Source organism: Eriocheir sinensis, unplaced genomic scaffold (genome assembly GCF_024679095.1).
Source record: "Eriocheir sinensis breed Jianghai 21 unplaced genomic scaffold, ASM2467909v1 Scaffold356, whole genome shotgun sequence".
NCBI classification, from domain to species: Eukaryota; Metazoa; Arthropoda; class Malacostraca; order Decapoda; family Varunidae; genus Eriocheir; species Eriocheir sinensis.
Window position 1 is genome coordinate 190,001 of NW_026111672.1, and position 17,500 is coordinate 207,500.

At 44.5% G+C, this 17,500-nt stretch overlaps 1 protein-coding gene across 5 annotated transcripts in view; it reads left to right on the plus strand.

Annotated features, from left to right (window-relative positions):
- LOC126991883 (kinesin-like protein KIF21A) overlaps window positions 1-17,500 on the plus strand; it is a 141,891-nt gene that overhangs the window by 19,176 nt on the left and 105,215 nt on the right. The gene's annotated exons all lie outside the window — the stretch shown is intronic.

The window sequence follows — 17,500 nt, forward strand, 5'->3', positions numbered from 1 at the left end:
CTCCTTATCATCCTCATTATTTTCTTTTTCTTCCTCATCCCTCTCCTCCTCCTCCTCCTCCTCCTCCTCAGCCGTTAACCATAAAAAAACTTGCAAATATTTTTTCGTGTTTTGTGCAAATGTTTTGACAGGACCGAAGAACCATGTGTGTGTGTGTGTGTGTGTGTGTGTGTGTGTGTGTGTGTGTGTGTGTGTGTGTAGGTATGTATGTATGTTTGTATGTTTATTTGTTTGTTTGTGTTGGTGCGTATGTATGTATGTATTCATGTTTAAATGTTTTTTTTTCTCTTTGCATCGTAGTGTTTCTGAGTGTGTTTAGCAAATGTTCGTCTGTATATGTGAGTGTTTGTCTGGGTAAACGTGTGTGTGTGTGTATGTGTGTGTGTGTGTGTGTGTGTGTGTGTGTGTGTGTGTGTAGGATTTCGGCAAGTGTGGGATGTAAGGTGTCCATAGGGTAGCAACAGACAGGTGTGTGTGTGTGTGTGTGTGTTTGTGTGTGTGTTCGCCCAGGTATAGAGGTCATAGACTAACGCCCTTGCAGTCTCCCACGCATTTGACCTCAACAGCAACAACAAAAAGAAACGACAAGAACAACAAAACTATGATAACAACAACTATAGTATATAAGCCTACAATACTACTACTGTTACAACTACTACTTTTACTACTACTACTACTACTACTACTTTTACTACTACTACTACTACTACTTTTACTACTACTACTACTACTACTACTACTACTACTACTACTACTACTACTACTACTACTACTACTACTACTACCACCACCACTACTACAACTACTACTTCTACTACCATTTAATCACCACCACCAACAACAACAACAATAACCACAAGCATTAAATAAACCACCATTTTTTCCTTTGTTCTTTTGTGGCAGCTTGTAGAGAGGAGGAGGAGGAGGAGGGGAAAACATTGTACTCACGAACCCCCTCACTCCCACTTTCTCTCTCTCTCTCTCTCTCTCTCTCTCTCTCTCTCTCTCTCTCTCTCTGCATTCATGGATGATTTGCGAAGAAAGGAGGAGGAGGGGGAGGAAGCGGGAGAAGAGGAGAGAATGTGTAGTGGGAGGGAGAATATGATAAAAAAGTGTGAATAGTCGATGAGAGAGAGAGAGAGAGAGAGAGAGAGAGAGAGAGAGAGAGAGAGAGAGAGAGAGAGATGAAAGGTGACATAACATAAAGAAAGATGGAGAAGTGTAGTTTGAGGAGACAGGTAAGAAGAGGAAGAAGATAGTGAGGGGAAAAGGGGAAAGGGAGGAGAGTGGAGGAGAAGGAGAGGAAGGGATGGAGGAAAGAAGGGGACTTTTATATGAAGAGGAAGGAGAAGTGGAGGAGACAAGAGTAGGAGTTTAGTGGACGTAGAGGAAGGAAGGGAAGAGGTTTGAGAGAGAGAGAGAGAGAGAGAGAGAGAGAGAGAGAGAGAGAGAGAGAGAGAGAGAGAGAGAGAGAGAGAGAGAGAGAGAGAGAGAGAGAGAAAGGTATGTAGTGGAAGAGGAGACAAAAGTAGAAGAGAGTGGAAGGGAGAGAAGGAAAGAGGAAGAAAAACATGGAGAGAAGGAGGGAGAGGGGAGAAAGGCAAGACAAAATGGAAGATAAAGAAAGAAATGAAGAAGGATAAGGAGAAAAAATGATAAGATGTGAGGCTTAGACAAGAATTAGCCCAGTAGCTGCGGGGGTCATGTTTCTTAGGTTAGGTTAAAGGCCCCTCTAAGTAAAATAATGAGAAAGAATCATCACTCACGCAAAACATTTCATAATATATATCAACGCATGTGTGATCAGTTTATGCATCATCTATTTTGGGAGGTTTATATCAAGGCAGAAATTTGGCCCATCGCTGGTACACGGTAAAGCCGCAAATTTGGCCCGTCGCTGCTACCGGGTTAAGGAAGAGGAAAGAAGGGAGGGTAGGAAAAGGGAAAATGATAAGGAGGGACAGGAAGAGGAAAGAGAGGAAGGGAGGAGAGGGGGAAGGGTAGAGACTGAAGGACGAGATAGGGGATAAGAGGGGAAGGAAGGAGAAAGGAGATAGGTTAAGAAATGGAAGGAAGATAAGAAAGGGTATGAAAGGGAGGAAGGTAGGAGGGAGAGTAAAAGGAAATACTATAATACCTAGGAATAAGAAAGAAAGGGAAAAAGAAGAGGAAGATAATACAGAATGTGAAAGAAAATGACCGTAGAGAAGGAATGGAAAGAAGAGAAGAAGAGGAAATATGAGAGAGAAGGACTGGATAGCGATAAAAAGGAAAGGGAAATATATAAGAAGGAATAGGTAGATAGGTAGACGGAAGAGAAGAAATAAAAAGAAGATAAAAAATGTGAGATATGAAATTCGAAGAGAGGGGAAAGGGAAGGGAAGATGAGAGGAAATATGAAAGAAAGAAGGGATGGACAGAATGGAAGACAAGAAGAAACGTGAGAGAATGGAAGACAGGAGTGAGAGGAAAGGGAAGGGGAAAGGAAGATAGGAAAGAATATGAAAGAGAAAGAAAATGTAAATAATGGAATGAAGGGGAAAGATAAGAAGGAATATGAGAGATGATCATGGAGAGAGGAAACCAGAATAGAAGAGGGAGAGAGATGAGAATGGAGAGGAAAGAGAAGACGGAGGAAAAGGAGGAAAAAAAGATGAAGAGTGGAGAGCAGGGAGGAGATACTTATAGAGGAAAGAGGAGAAATATGTAGAAGAGAGTTAAGGAGAGAAGATAAGGGTGTAAGAGAGAGAGAGAGAGAGAGAGAGAGAGAGAGAGAGAGAGAGAGAGAGAGAGAGAGAGTAAACAAAGAGAGACTAGACACGTGTAGAAGAGAGTGTAGGAGAGGCTGAAGGTTTGCAACAGGAGAGTGTGTGGTTGGCGGGTTCTCGGGTGACAGGTGTGTGGGCAGGTGTGTGGGTAGGCCTGTGTGTCGCTCGCCAATGGTACACACTGGCACACACACACACACACACACACACGTTGTTTTCCCTTACCTCCATCATCGTCATTATCTTCATCCTTCAATTTCCTTTTATCGATCTCTATTTTTTCTCAGTCATATTATTTATACTTTTCTTAATCTTTTATTTACATATTTTTTTTTATCCTGTTGTTATCAAGTTTCTCTCTCTCTCTCTCTCTCTCTCTCTCTCTCTCTCTCTCTCTCTCTCTCTCTAAGGCCAAGTAACATTTTATTTCCATCTGCCTATCTCTGTCTGTCTGTCTGTCTCTATGCAAATGTAGTTCGGTGGCAGATGTGTGCTCATGTATGCGTGTATGTATGTATGTATGTATGTGAGAAGATGTTTATTTTGCCTGGAGTCACGCACGGTACTGGGGGGTGGGGAGGACAGGTGTAAGGAGGAGGAAGAGGAGGAGGAGGAGGAGGAGGAGGCAATGCAAACGAGAGAGAGAGAGAGAGAGAGAGAGAGAGAGAGAGAGAGAGAGAGAGAGAGAGAGAGAGAGAGAGAGAGAGAGAGAGAGAGAGAGAGAGAGAGAGAGAGAGAGAGAGAGAGAGAGAAGGGGGGTCTGGGGTGAAGAGGGAGAGGAAGCGGAAGAGGAGAGAGGCTGAGAGGTGGAGGAGGAGGAAGTAGGTGGAAGAAATGGAGAAGGAAGAGGAGGAGGATCGACAAGGTTTAAGAAGGGGGTTCGTTTCCTCTCTCTCTCTCTCTCTCTCTCTCTCTCTCTCTCTCTCACGGCTTCTTCGTTTCCGCTTATCGATTTGAATGAAGATTTTAAAGGAGGAGGTGCAGAGGAGGAGGAGAAGGAAATAAAGAATAATAAAGATAAAATCGAAAAATGAGAAATAATAGTGACAATATACAGCACAGAGAGAGAGAGAGAGAGAGAGAGAGAGAGAGAGAGAGAGAGAGAGAGAGAGAGAGAGAGAGAGAGAGGAAATGATACCTCCCCTCTCTCTTACTTCCTCAATCCTCCATTTCCTCTTTCCCTTATCTTCCCCTCCCATTTACTGACGCACATAGAAAAGGAGGAAGACAAGGAGACAGGAAGGAAAAAAGCAGCAGTAGTAGTATAGTAGTAGTAGTAGTAGTAGTAGTAGTAGTAGTAGTAGTAACAGTAGTAGTAGTAATAGTAGCATAGAGGTCTAAGAGAGAGAAGATACGAGATAATGATGAAGGATAATGGTGGTAATGATGATGATGATGAGTATAATGATGATGTGGAGGAGGAGGAGGAAAAGGAGAAAAAAGATTAGTTATAGGTGGAAAGAAATAGGAGGAGGAGAGAGTACTTACAAGAGGAGGAGGAAGAGAGAGTAGTTACAAGAGGAGGAGGAGGAGAAGGGAGAGAGTTATGCCTACGCGAAGAGGCCCTCCCCGTGGTGGTGGTGGGGGGGGGGTCTACTTCCGTCGCACAGTTGCCACACGTAAGGGTTGTACTGAGCAGGATGTGGCAGTAGTGGATCATCTGTTCATCTTTGTCTATCTGAGCTAATTCCCTTCCCATCCAACTGTTTATCTGCCTATATTAATTCATTCATCCATCTATCCATCAGTCTACATACCTATCAATCTATTTACCTATTCATCTATCTATCCATCTAGTCCCATCATGATTTTTTTTTTGTACAATGATTTTTTTTTACTTATCTTTTAATCCGTTATTATTATTATTATTATTATTATTATTATTATTATTATTATTATTATTATTATTATTATTATTATTATTATTATTATTATTAATATTATTATTTGTGTTTATATATACCAATATTTTATGCTGGAGCAGAGAATGATGAATGGGGTCCGCGTACACAAATACAAATAGGTATCCACATACATATATACATACAGACAGACAGACAGGCACAGTCAGTCACACATACATACAGTTTGGGGTACGAAAACTATTTATTGCAACACAAATCAAGCGCTTTTGTTATTGTGCAGTGAACACACACACACACACACACACATATATATATATATATATATATATATCTATATATATATAGAGAGATATATATATATATAGATATATATATATATATAGATATATATAGAGAGAGAGAGAGATAGAGAGAGAGAGAGAGAGACTCGCTTTAATTAATTAATGTGTTTGGGTCATTAAGTGTTGTTTCTTTTTTACTTTTGAATGTGTGTGTGTGTGTGTGTGTGTGTGTGTGTGTGTGTGTGTGTGTGTGTGTGTGTTAATATGTGACCGGAAAACGATGTTGGGGAGGATATTAAAACTTCAATGTCATTGATATTCTCTCTCTCTCCTCTCTCTCTCTCAACGTCAGCAGGTGTCAGCAGGATCTCGTCAGCTCCTCTTTATGCATAGTTTCCTGCTTAGTGGTGGTGATGATGATGGTGGTGGTGGTGATGGGGGTGATGGAGATGAAGATGATGGTAAACTTTCTTCTTCTTCTTCTTCTTCTTCTTCTTCTTCTTCTTCTTATTATTATTATTATTATTATTATTATTATTATTATTATTGTCACTCTTGCTTGGTTCCACTTGTTATCGTTTACTTGTTCTTGCCATTCGAGGACATCTTTATTATAGGAGGAAGGGGAAGAAGGGGGAGAGGAACCTGGTTTGCTTAATATGGCGGTAGTGGTGGTGGTGGAGTAGGAGGACGTGGTGATGGTGGTGATATTGGGGGTTGGTTTAAGTGGTGGCGATAGTGGTGGTGGGAGTGGTAGTGGTGGTGGGTGTGCGGGTGGGGGTGGGGGTGGTGGTGTGTGCAAGGTGTGGTGATAGTGGTGATGAATGGTGGTGGTGATGGAGGTGCATGGTGTCGGGTGGTGGTGCGTGGCAGATGTCCTGAGAGAGAGAGAGAGAGAGAGAGAGAGAGAGAGAGAGAGAGAGAGAGAGAGAGAGAGAGAGCTATCGTGATCGTGTTTTCCCCTCTTGTGCGTTTTCTCTTCTCGCGCCGTGACCGTATTTCCCCTCCCGTGCCATGCGTACACAGCCCCGGCGTGTGTGTGTGTGTGTGTGTATGTGTGTGTGTGTATGTGTGTGTGTGTGTGTGTATGTGTTTAGTGAGGGAGACATTAGGAAAAGAAAGTCAATCACAACAACAACAACAACTACTACTACTACTTCTACTACTACTACAACGACAACTACTACTACTACTACTAATATTACTACTACTATTACTACCATTACTACTACCACTACAACAACGACAACAATAACTACTACTACTACTACTACTACTATTACCACCCCCCATCATCATCCGGGGAGGTGTATTTAGGGCGTCCATGGAGGTATTAAGGGCGTCTCTCCACCCTGAGGGAAGAAATTGCCTCAGGGTGGAGAGAACTTCCCTCCAGGCTCTCCACTGCCACCCGCGGCGCCCACCACGGAGGGAGGAGGAGGAGGAGGGAGGAAAGTTGAAGTTATCTAAATGGTTTCCCTCCCAAATGGAGAGAGAGAGAGAGAGAGAGAGAGAGAGAGAGAGAGAGAGAGAGAGAGAGAGAGAGAGTATGCAAAATAACTTTACCTGTGATTTAGTGTGTACTTATAACCTTTTGCGAATGTTTGTCTATGTATGTATGTATGTGTGTGTATATATGTACGTGTTGCATATGTTATACCCTGATTTGGACTCGTGTGTGTGTGTGTGTGTGTGTGTGTGTGTGTGTGTGTGTGTGTGTGTACCTACAGGGACAAGACCACACCTACATAACCTGTTCATCCACCAATCAACCCGACAGACAGGTGTGGTACTGCCTTTGGTGGTGGTGGTGGTGGTGGTGGTGGTGGGTGAAGGTGAAGGTGATGATTGTGAAGGTAGAGGTGGGGGATAGTAGTAGTAGTAGTAGTAGTAGTAGTGGTTGTTGCAAAGTAGTTGTAATGGTGATGGTCATAGTTTAAATCCTTAGTCACCTCTTCAGCCCCCTTCCTTACCCCCTCACCACTTCCCCTCTCTCATTCACTCCCCTCCTCCCAACACCCCATCCTTCCCCCCCGCAGCCTCACCCTTCACCCCTCTTCCCTATCGCCTCCCCTTTTTCACCTGTCTGTCACCCGGTCCTCAGCCCACCTGGACTAAAGGGGTGGGAGAGTGTGTGTGTTAGGGAGGCTTTTGTTCTCCCTCCTGGGGGCTGATGATGCAAAGAAGGGAGGAGGGAAGGAGAAGAGGAGAAGGGAGAAGAGGAATTGTAGGTGGGTAGAGAGGGAAGGAGTAAGGGGAAGGAAGGAAGGAAGAAAAGAGAAAGGAATATAAGATAAAATAGAATATGTTGGAAAGGAAGAAATTATTATTATTAGATATTATTGTTACTACTACTACTACTACTACTACTACTGCCACTAATAATAATAATAATAATAATATCCACCTAAGTCACCGCCTATAAATAAAGATAATATACAAGGGGTTATTTGTTTTTCTCAAGTATGTAATTTATGACACGAGAGAGAGAGAGAGAGAGAGAGAGAGAGAGAGAGAGAGAGAGAGAGAGAGAGAGAGAGAGAGAGAGAGAGAGAGAGAGAGAGAGAGAGAGAGAGTTGATGGCACCTAGCAGCCTTGTGGAGAGTTGCAGGCCCTCTCAGATTGATTAAGGAGGAGAAGGAGGGGGAGGAGGAGGGAGAAAGAGGAGACAGGAGAGAGGTTGAATGACTGTGTTGTGAGAGAGAGAGAGAGAGAGAGAGAGAGAGAGAGTGGTCGACTGATGTACCCTTCTGACACACACACACACACACGCACACACACACACACACACACAAGAATATCCAGGACAGTCGGTATAATATATCTTTGTGTGTGTACGTATTTAGTGTGTAAGTGTTAGTGTGTGCGTATGTACATGTGTGTAGGTGTGAATGCACGGAAAGGGTGTGCATCCGGGAGGGTGTTACAGGGAGGTACTGTTCCTCACTCCCTCCCTCTCCTCCTCCCTCCCTTCTTCCTCTCCCTCCTTCCTATCTCGCTCTGTCTGGTCATTCATTCTTTTTCCTCTTATCTCACTTCCTTTCCATCCTTTCCGCCTTCTCTCTCTCTCCCATCTTTGTCCATTATTTATTTGTTTTGCTTTCTATCTCCTCCTAATTTTCCTTCTCTACCCTCTCTCTCTCTCTCCCTTGCTTTCCTCTCCTACTTACTGTCTTCCCTATCATTACTGACCTTCCTCTTTCTCATTCACATCTCTGTAAGTCTTTCCTTGTCTTCCTTTCTTTTTTTCTTCTTCTGTTTCCTCGACTATCCCTTCTTCCCACCTTCATTCACTACTACTGTGTCTGATTGTGTCCTCCTCCTTCTCTTCACCCTCTCCCTCTCCTGACTTTCAATTTCATCATAGTATTTTTCATTTTCATGTCTGTCTATCTGTTTATTCCTTCATTCTCTCCTTTCTCCTTTCCATTCTCTTCTCCTTCTTTATCTAAACTTTCTCTCCTCCATTTCTTTTGTTTCTCTTCTTTCATTCGTTTTATTTTAGCTTTTCTTCCTTCCTCCCTTGAATTCTCTGTCTGTCTCTCTCTCTCTCTCTCTCTCTCGTCTCCTCCTTTCGTATATTTTCTCCTTCGTTTTATCAGCTTTTTTCCCTCCTCTCTCTATCCCTTTCTTTTTTTCTTTTCGTCTCCTTTATTTCGTTTTCCTCGTTTATTTGTTTCTCTTCATCGCTTTCTTCAATTTTTCTTTAAATTTCTGTCACCTTCATCCCATCCTTTCTTTCTCTCTCTCTCTCTCTCTCTCTCTCTCCTCTGACCTTCTTTTCTATTAATCTTGTTCTTATCATCATGTAAATCCTCTCTCTCTCTCTCTCCACCTGCTTTCTCTCTGACCTTTCTTTTCTCTATTAATCTTGTTCTTATTATCATGTAACTCCCTGTTCTCTCTCTCTCTCTCTCTCTCTCTCTCTCTCTCTCTCTCTCTCTCTCTCTCTCTCTCTCTCTCTCTCTCTCTCTCTCTCTCTCTCTCTCTCTCTCTCTCTCTCTCTCTATCTCTCTCTCTCTCAATATTGCAAAGTTTCCCCGGCCTCCAGTGTGTGTGCAGGTAAGGTCAGACACGTGTGAATATTAATGGCCGGCCCCTTAATTAGCGGCCAGGTAACACTCACTACGACGGAAAGGAGGAGGAGGAGGTTTTACGTATTAATCCTTTTGACTTAAATTTCTCTTCCTCTACTTCCTCCTCCTCCTCCTCTTCATTCTCCCCTCCTCCTCCTCATTATCATCTTCATCCTCCTTCTCCTAATCATTCTTTAACATTTATAACTATTTTTCCTCCTCCTTTTCTTCCTCCTCCTCCTCCTACTACTACTACTACTACTACTTCTACAACTACAACTACTACTACTACTACTACTACTACTACTACTACTACTACTACTACTACTGGGGAAGAGGAGGCAGTGGGGTGATGAGGAGAAGGGGGGGAAGGGTGATGAGCCGTGGAGGTAATGAGATGTAAATCACCCACCTAACCACCACCCCATCTCCCCACCACCTACCCACCTTTCCCTCTCCTCTCCACCTATCCACCCATCCACCCACGCACTACCTACACACATACCCTCTCCTCCTACCCACCTCTCATCCTCTCTCTACCCATCCATTCTCTCCCTCTCCTCCACCTATCCACTCTCTCCCAACCATCCACCCACCTCACCATTTAGCTTTGTACACCCACCTCTCCACATGTCCACCTGCTCACCCACGCAAACTGGGTGAGGAATGTTTTGTGTGGAGGCGGTGGAGGTGGAGGTGGTGGTGTAAGAGGTGGTAATAGCGGTGATGATGATGGTGGTGGTGGTGAGAGGGACTAGAAGAGGAAGGAAGAAATTAGAAGAGAGAAGAGAGGGAGAGTTAAAAGTACGTAAATGGTGATGGTGGAGGAGGAGGAGGAGGAATAATTATCTCCACTATCTTCCTTTTATCTCCTAATTTTCTCACATTCCTTATCTTTCCTCATTTATCTTTTCCTTCATTTTCTGTTCAATACATTTCTTCTTCTTCTTTTTCTTCTTCTATTTCTTCTTCTTCTTCTTCTTCTTCTTCTTCTATTTCTTCTTCTTTTTCTGCTTCTTCTTTTCCTTCTTTTCCTTGTTTCTTCTCCATCTTTTCCTCCTCAAGCAACTGACTGGAGTAGTAATGACAGCTAATTGCTCCTCCTCCTCCTCCTCCTCCTCCAACTTCCTCTCCCCAGCCTATGCCTCATATGGACTGTCATCTATATTTTCATGCTAATAATCGAGGAGGAGGGGGGGAGGGGGGGGGTCAGCCTGGCGTCTTTCCACCCCTCCTTACCTTTCCCCTCACCCCTCATGGTAACCTCATCCCCTCCCCCTCCCTTCCCCTCCCCTCCCTTCTCCCCTTCTCTCTATTCCAGCCTGCTCTTTTCTTCCACACCCCTTGACCCTTCGGCGATTCCTCCTCCTGCTCCTCCTCCTCCTCCTCATTCTTTTCTTCTTTTCCTTTCCTTTCTTGGTCCTTTCTTCCTCTTCTTTCCAACCTTCATTCATCTATCTCCTCTTTCTCTCCCTTCCTATTCTCTTTTCTTCTTCCTCTCTCTCTCTCTCTGCCCCTATCATCTCCCTCATTTATCTTTTATCATGACGTCTTTCCCTTCATTACTTCATGATTACTCTCGTCCTCCTCCTCATCCTTCTCCTCCTCTAACTTTATGGCTAAACCGTAAGAGGAACGACTCAATATCTTTACACTGGAAAAAGCCGTTAGCGAGGGGATATAATTAAAGCCTTATGTACCTGATAATGTTCAGTAACGTCGATCATTCAAGGACTAGAAAAAGCGGCTTACCCATTCAAGCGAGTCAATGTATCACAGACATTGGCAGGAGTTTCTTCTCAAACTGAGTCATCTGATAGAACAATCTTCCTTCAGAAGTGCGAATACCGTCAACTCATTTAAAATCGAATCGGAAGTTATTTCGATGCGTCAGGAGTAAATTGAATGCCGAAGTGCTTTCATCTGCTCTGCGGGCACCAGATGGATGTCGATCAGATTAAATCACCAAAGCGGGCAACCTGTTATCAGCCAGTAGCCTTTCTGTTGCCTGCATTTTCATGTTTCCGTGTTTCCTCCTCCCCCTCCCCTCCTCCTTCCCTCCTCTCCTCTCTCTCTCTCTCTCTCTCTCTCTCACATAACCCTATCATCTCCTCTTCCATTTCTTATCATGGTAGCTCCTTCATTACTCTCTCTCTCTCTCTCTCTCTCTCTCTTTCTCTCTCTCTCTTTCTCTTCCCTTCTAATTCCTCTTTTCCCCATCGCCTTTTCTCCCTCCTCCTCCTCCCCCCCTCGCTATGGTTCCAGTAATGTGCGTATGAATGTCGCCATAACTCGGTATGATGGTTGGTGTGTGTGTGTGAGAGAGAGAGAGAGAGAGAGAGAGAGAGAGAGAGAGAGAGAGAGAGAGAGAGAGAGAGAGAGCAGTGGGTGGAATTGATGAAGTGAGGAAAGGAAGGTAGTAGTAGTAGTAGTAGTAGGAGAAGGAGGAGGTCGATAACGAGGACGATTAAGAAAATGAGGGGCTAATATGAGGAGATGGAGAGAAAAATAAAAACTATTATTGTGTAGGAAAGAACCATGGGAGAGGATAGAGAGGAAGAGGAAAGGGGGCAAAGGAGAGGAGATAGAAAAAAAACGAAATTCACATACTTGAAAATTGTTTGTTACTCACGTGTGTGTGTGTGTGTGTGTGTGTGTGTGTGTGTGTGTGTGTTAGGTGGGGTGAGACGCTTATTATAACATCTGTGCACGAAAAAAAGAAATAGAATAGGAGATAGTATATTACAGTTTGTGGGTAAATATTAACGTTACTACTACTACTACTACTACTACTACTACTACTACTACTACTACTACTACTACTACTACTACTACTACTACTACTACTACTACTACTACTACTACTACTACTACTACTACTACTGCTACTACTGAATTGATAGGAAATCTGTCAGGAGGGCGAGAGATTTATCAAGTTAGTATCGGAAAGGTATAGATAAACGTGTGTGTGTGTGTGTGTGTGTGTGTGTGTGTGTGTGTGTGTAGGCCCTTGACAGTGTGTACATCCAGCCTGTCCGTGTGAAGGGCAGAGAGAGAGAGAGAGAGGGGAGGAATCGTTGCACGTGACTAATTTCATGTAATGCTGCCTCCTCCTCCTCCTCCTCCTGCTTCCCTCTCCCGAGTCCCGACACAGTTCCTCACACACCTGCGTTCTCTCCTTCTTCCATCCTCCCTCTTCCCTCCTCTTTCATCCCTGTCTTATTGCAACAAGGGGAGGAAAGGAGAGAAGGATGGAGGGAGGAGAAGAAAGTTGGTTGTCTGTAGGAAGAGAGAGGAGAAAGAAGGGAAGGAAGGAAGGAAGGAAGAAGGAAGGACAAGAGAGAGAGAGAGAGAGAGAGAGAGAGAGAGAGAGAGAGAGAGAGAGAGAGAGAAGGGCCTCTCAGAACAATCCTCTACCTTAGAGGGCTGCCACTTCTTCTCTCTCTCTCTCATAAAGAAAATATTCGACTCGGTAATGTTGCCATCTGACAGGCACCGCGAGAGAGAGAGAGAGAGAGAGAGAGAGAGAGAGAGAGAGAGAGAGAGAGAGAGAGAGAGTTCATACATCATTATATATTATTTGAAAGCCATTTGTATACGAGCCACGCCAAAGTGTGGGAGAGAGGGAGGAGGAGGAGGAGGAAGGGAATGGAAAGGGGAAATAACGAGATGATTGAAGGGAAGAGAGACAGGAGGAAGGGGTTGAGGGACTGTGTCATGGAGGAAGATAGAAATGAAGAGGAAGAAGAGATGAAAGACAGCTTGTTAAAGAGGAGGTGAGGGAGGAGGATGGAAGAGTGGAAGGGGAGGGCGCTAAATTGTGGGAGAGAGAAGGAAGGGTGGGGGAAGGTGTAGAAGCAGCAGCAGTAGTAGTAGTAGTAGTAGTAGTAGTAATAGTAGTAGTAGAAGTAGTAGTAGTAGTAGTAATAGTAATTGTAGTCGTAGTAGAAGGAGGTGGAGGAGGAGGAGGAAAGGCAAAGAAAATAAGGGGAGGGGAAAACCAAGCAGCAAGGGGAAGACAAGGAAGAGAAAGAGGAGGAGGAAATGAAACTAAGATCAAGTGGAAGAGAGATAGCTAAAGGAGGGAACGAGAAAACATGGGAGAGAGAGGAGCGAAGGAAGGGCAGTGTAAAGTGGGGGAGGGGAGAAGAAGGGTGAGAGAAAGAATGGCAGTAGGTAGGAGAGGAAAGGAAAGAGGATGGGAAGGGGTTGGATCACTGTTGTTCCTGGACAGAGGGATGGGTGTGAAGTAGAGGAACGAAGATGAGATAGCTGGGGAAGGGCTGAGAAGGGGAGGGGATAGATATAAGTCAATCCAGGAGGAACTGGCGGATTGGGGGGTGAGAGGTGTGGGTCAGCCCCGCACCGCACTTTGCCACACACTCTCAACACTTCTCGCTTCCTCTCATATGTCAGCTATTTACTACCTTTAAATGAATTTAATTAAATAATTGGATCATCCAATAAGGTCATATAGCGTTAAGATTGTTTCGTTTTTAAGATAATAACAAATACTTTGTATAAATACCACGACACTTGACAGAGTTGTATTCCAACGTTGTCATTCTACACATCCAGAGCCCAGGTCACTTCTCTCAAGGTCATGGAAGGGTCAGCAGGTGGGCCCATGGGTGGCCCGCTCCCGCCTCTGCCTCTCCCCTCCCTCCCTCTCCCTGCCTCTCCACGTCGTTGGCTGTACAGCCGCGAGAAAGAACTCATTTACAATGTAAACAAGTACTTTTTTAGACGAAAAAAACAACAGAGGATTTATCATACCACTCACAAGAGTAACTGCAAGAACTGCAAGAGCCATTAATGTTAGTGAAAGAACTATTGAAAGATCATGAGTGCATGACGAACAGGTCACCAAGACAGCCTGTATTCTCGTCCCCGAAGAAGAGAGAGAGAGAGAGAGAGAGAGAGAGAGAGAGAGAGAGAGAGAGAGAGAGAGAGAAGAGAAGAGAAGAGAAGAGAAGAGAAGAGAAGAGAAGAGAAGAGAAGAGAAGAGAAGAGAAGAGAAGAGAAGAGAAGAGAAGAGAAGAGAAGAGAAAGAGAAAGAGAGAGAGAGAGAGAGAGAAAGGAGGAGGAGGAGGAAATGAAGGGAGGCTAATGGTGGTCCACTTAACACCTTGACTCTAATCCCACAATTGGAGACAAGAGATGTGGCACGTGGTACGGGAGGAGAGACCCCCGCAGAAACCCCCCCAATCCGCCAGTTCCTCGTGGATTCACGGATAGTATGGGAAAATGGGAGCAGAGTGTGGGATGAGGAGGAAGGGAAGGAAGATAGGGGAGGAATGGATTGGAGTGGAGGAAAGTAGGAATGGATGATAGGGAAATTAATGGGAATGGAATGGAAAGGAATTTGATGGCATCCTTTCGCATAGGCAAAAATTGTTTTACTAACAGGGTGGTGGATGAGTGGAATAGGCTTAGCAGTCATGTGGTGAGTGCCAATACAATTGTCACATTCAAAAATAGACTAGATAAATTCATGGACAGCGATATTAGGTGGGGTTAGATACACGGGAGCTTAGGGTCAAAGGAGCTGCCTCGTACAGGCCTACCGGCCTCTTGTAGACTCCTGCGTTCTTATGTTCTATGTTCTTATAAATTGAGTGACAGTTATTTATATTTCTCAAGTTCAAAGTTCCTCGCTATGAACTCGATCATTGTATAAGTCTTTTCATAAGGAGGCTTACAGTGCTTTGCAGGTTACAAGTCATCCCTGATAGTGACCTAGAGATCCTATTCCTCGTGTACGCCCCGCAGAGGCCGTTCACGCACGTTGCATGTGGGATTCCTGTTTCTGGACCTACTAGTTGAGATTGACGGACATTTGCCGCTCAGACTGACCACTGAATAATTCGTTCAAGGTCTTTTAGATGATTTCGCATTCGGGAGTCACGAGTGCCTGTCCATCCACTTTTGTGTCATCAGCAAATTTTCAAGTCGTTGATGTATATAATAAGATAATGGGTCCCAGCACTGCCCCTTGCTGTGACAGGGAGCCCCTCAGAGGCTTGCCCAGTGAACAGCACTCGTTGATATTCCTCGGTAAGTCACTCTCTTACCCACTCAGTCATTTCTTCTCCACCTGCTGAGTGTAATCTCTTAAAGAGTCGTTCGCGTGGTAGTTTGGAGGAGAAAGGGGAGGAGGAGGGGTAGAACGAGGAAGAGGAGGAGTAGGAAGAAGAGAATAAGAATTTTGTCTATCTACATACTATTACTCCTACATACTACTGCTCTTCGCATACACACACTTACCCCCCCCCCCCAACACACACACACACACACACACACACACACACACACACACACACACAAACAGAACAACCAAACATAATTTTGACAACGATTCATTTTACACTACGGTTCAGTTTTCATGAGTAGGTTTAGGTTTTCCCATCACGTGAGGAGTGACGGGAAGAGTGACCGGACCGGTGAACACACGAACGTCAAACATTATAACGCAGCTCCTGTGTGCCTGCCGCCCTTACACAACGTATACACACACTTTACACGGCAGTCATGTATACACTGATGACGTATAAAGGAGGAGGAGGAAGAGTGACGAAGAAAATAAGAGGGGAAAACCAAGAAGAAGCAGAGGGAAGGAAGTAGGAAGAGAATGAGGAAGAGGAGGACAGAAAATAAGAGGGGAAAGCCTAGAAGAGCAGAGGAAGATCAGGAGAGAAGGAGAAGGAGGAGGAGGAGGAGGAGAACAAAGAAAATAAAGCGGGGAAAACCAAGAGATAGCAGAGGAAAGGCCAGAAGGAGAGAGAGAGAGAGAGAGAGAGAGAGAGAGAGAGAGAGAGAGAGAGAGAGAGAGAGAGAGAGAGAGAGGAGGAGGAGGAGGGAAGGCAAAGGACCGCAGAATGGAGAGAAAAGGTAGGAGGCAATTTATGAAGGTCAAGGTAAGGGAGGGAGGGAGAGGGGGGAGGGGGGGATACACCAGGTGGTAAAATAGGAGGAGGAGGAGGAGGAGGAGAAATATAAATAGTAACCGAATGAAGAGGAGGAAAAACAAACCTGGGAGGAGAAAAAAATAATACATAAACGAAATAAAACAAGATTAGAAAAAGAAAAGAAAGGAGGAATAATAATAAAAGATGTTAAGGAAAGATGAAAGGAACATGTAATAATAGGGAGGAAACGGAGCAAACTAAGGAAAGAGGAAGGGAATGGGCAAAAAAATAGTTGATCGGGGGCAGGTAAGGAAACGGTAAGGAGGTGAACAAAGGAATGGGAGAGAGAGGGGGGGGGGAAGAGACCAGCTGCTTAGAGGAAGAGGGAGATGGGTAGAGAAGAGGATGAAGAGGAGGAGGAGGAAGATAGGTAAACATAGAAGAGGGAACAGGAAGAGAAGGAAGGAGAGGCCAGCTGCTTAGAGGAAGAGGGAGATGAGTAGAGAAGGGGATGAAAAGGAGGAGGAGAAGATAGGTAAACATAGAAGAGGGAATAGGAAGAGAAGGAAGGAGAGGCCAGCTGCTTAGAGGAAGAGGAGGAAGGAGAGAGAGGGTAAGGAAGAAGAAGGAGGAGAAGATAGGTAAACATAGAAGAGGGAATAGGAAAGGGCAGGGAAATGGGTCAACTGCTAAGAAGAAGGAGAAGGAGGAAGAAGGCAATAGGTAAACAGAGAGCAAGAGTAAATCGGAAGGTTAAGATAGAGAGGGGAAGCGAAGGGGGAAGAGGAAGGGGAAGTAGTGGCCCAGCTGTTAAGGGGGGAAGGGGAGGAGGGGGAAGATGTAGGTAGCATAATAAAATGTAAACAAACGAAATGTGAAGGTTGATACGATAGAAAGGGGAAGAAGAGGGGAGGGAGGGGGAAGGAGGAGCAGGAATAGTATGCTGGAAATAAAAAAAAAAAATCTAAAGTAAACAAAAGAAATGGGGAGGTTAATATAATAGAAAGGGGATGGGAGGGAAGAGAAAGAAGGTAGGACGAGGTGACGGGTAGAGGAGAAGGAAGGGAGAGAGGGGGAAGAATAAGGTAGTATATCTAAACAGAAGAGGGAATATGGAAGTTTGACGTGATGCGAAAGGGGAAGGAGAAGAAAGGAGGAGAATGAAGATAGTATACGTAAAAAGAAGAGGAAATAGAAAGTATGAAGTGAAGGAGAGGGGAAAGAAAAGAGGAGGTGAGAAAGTAAGTTAGTATTTACAACAGAGAAGAAATAGGAAGTTTGAGGTAATGGGAAGAGGAAGGGTATAAGAGGAGAGCAAGAAGGCAATATATGTAAACAGAAGATAGGAAATAGGGAGGTTAAGGTAATGGGAAGGGGAAAGAGAGGAGGGGAAGGGGAAGGGACCAGCTGCTGAGAGGGGAAGAAGAGAGAGAGAGAAGGAGGGAGGAGAGAGAGAGAGAGGAAGAGGGTGATAGTATTGATTTGTGAGGCCTCTGCGGATCCTTCCAGCTGTGGAGGTCACGGGAGAGAGAGAGAGAGAGAGAGAGAGAGAGAGAGAGAGAGAGAGAGAGAGAGAGAGAGAGAGAGAGAGAGAGAGAGAGA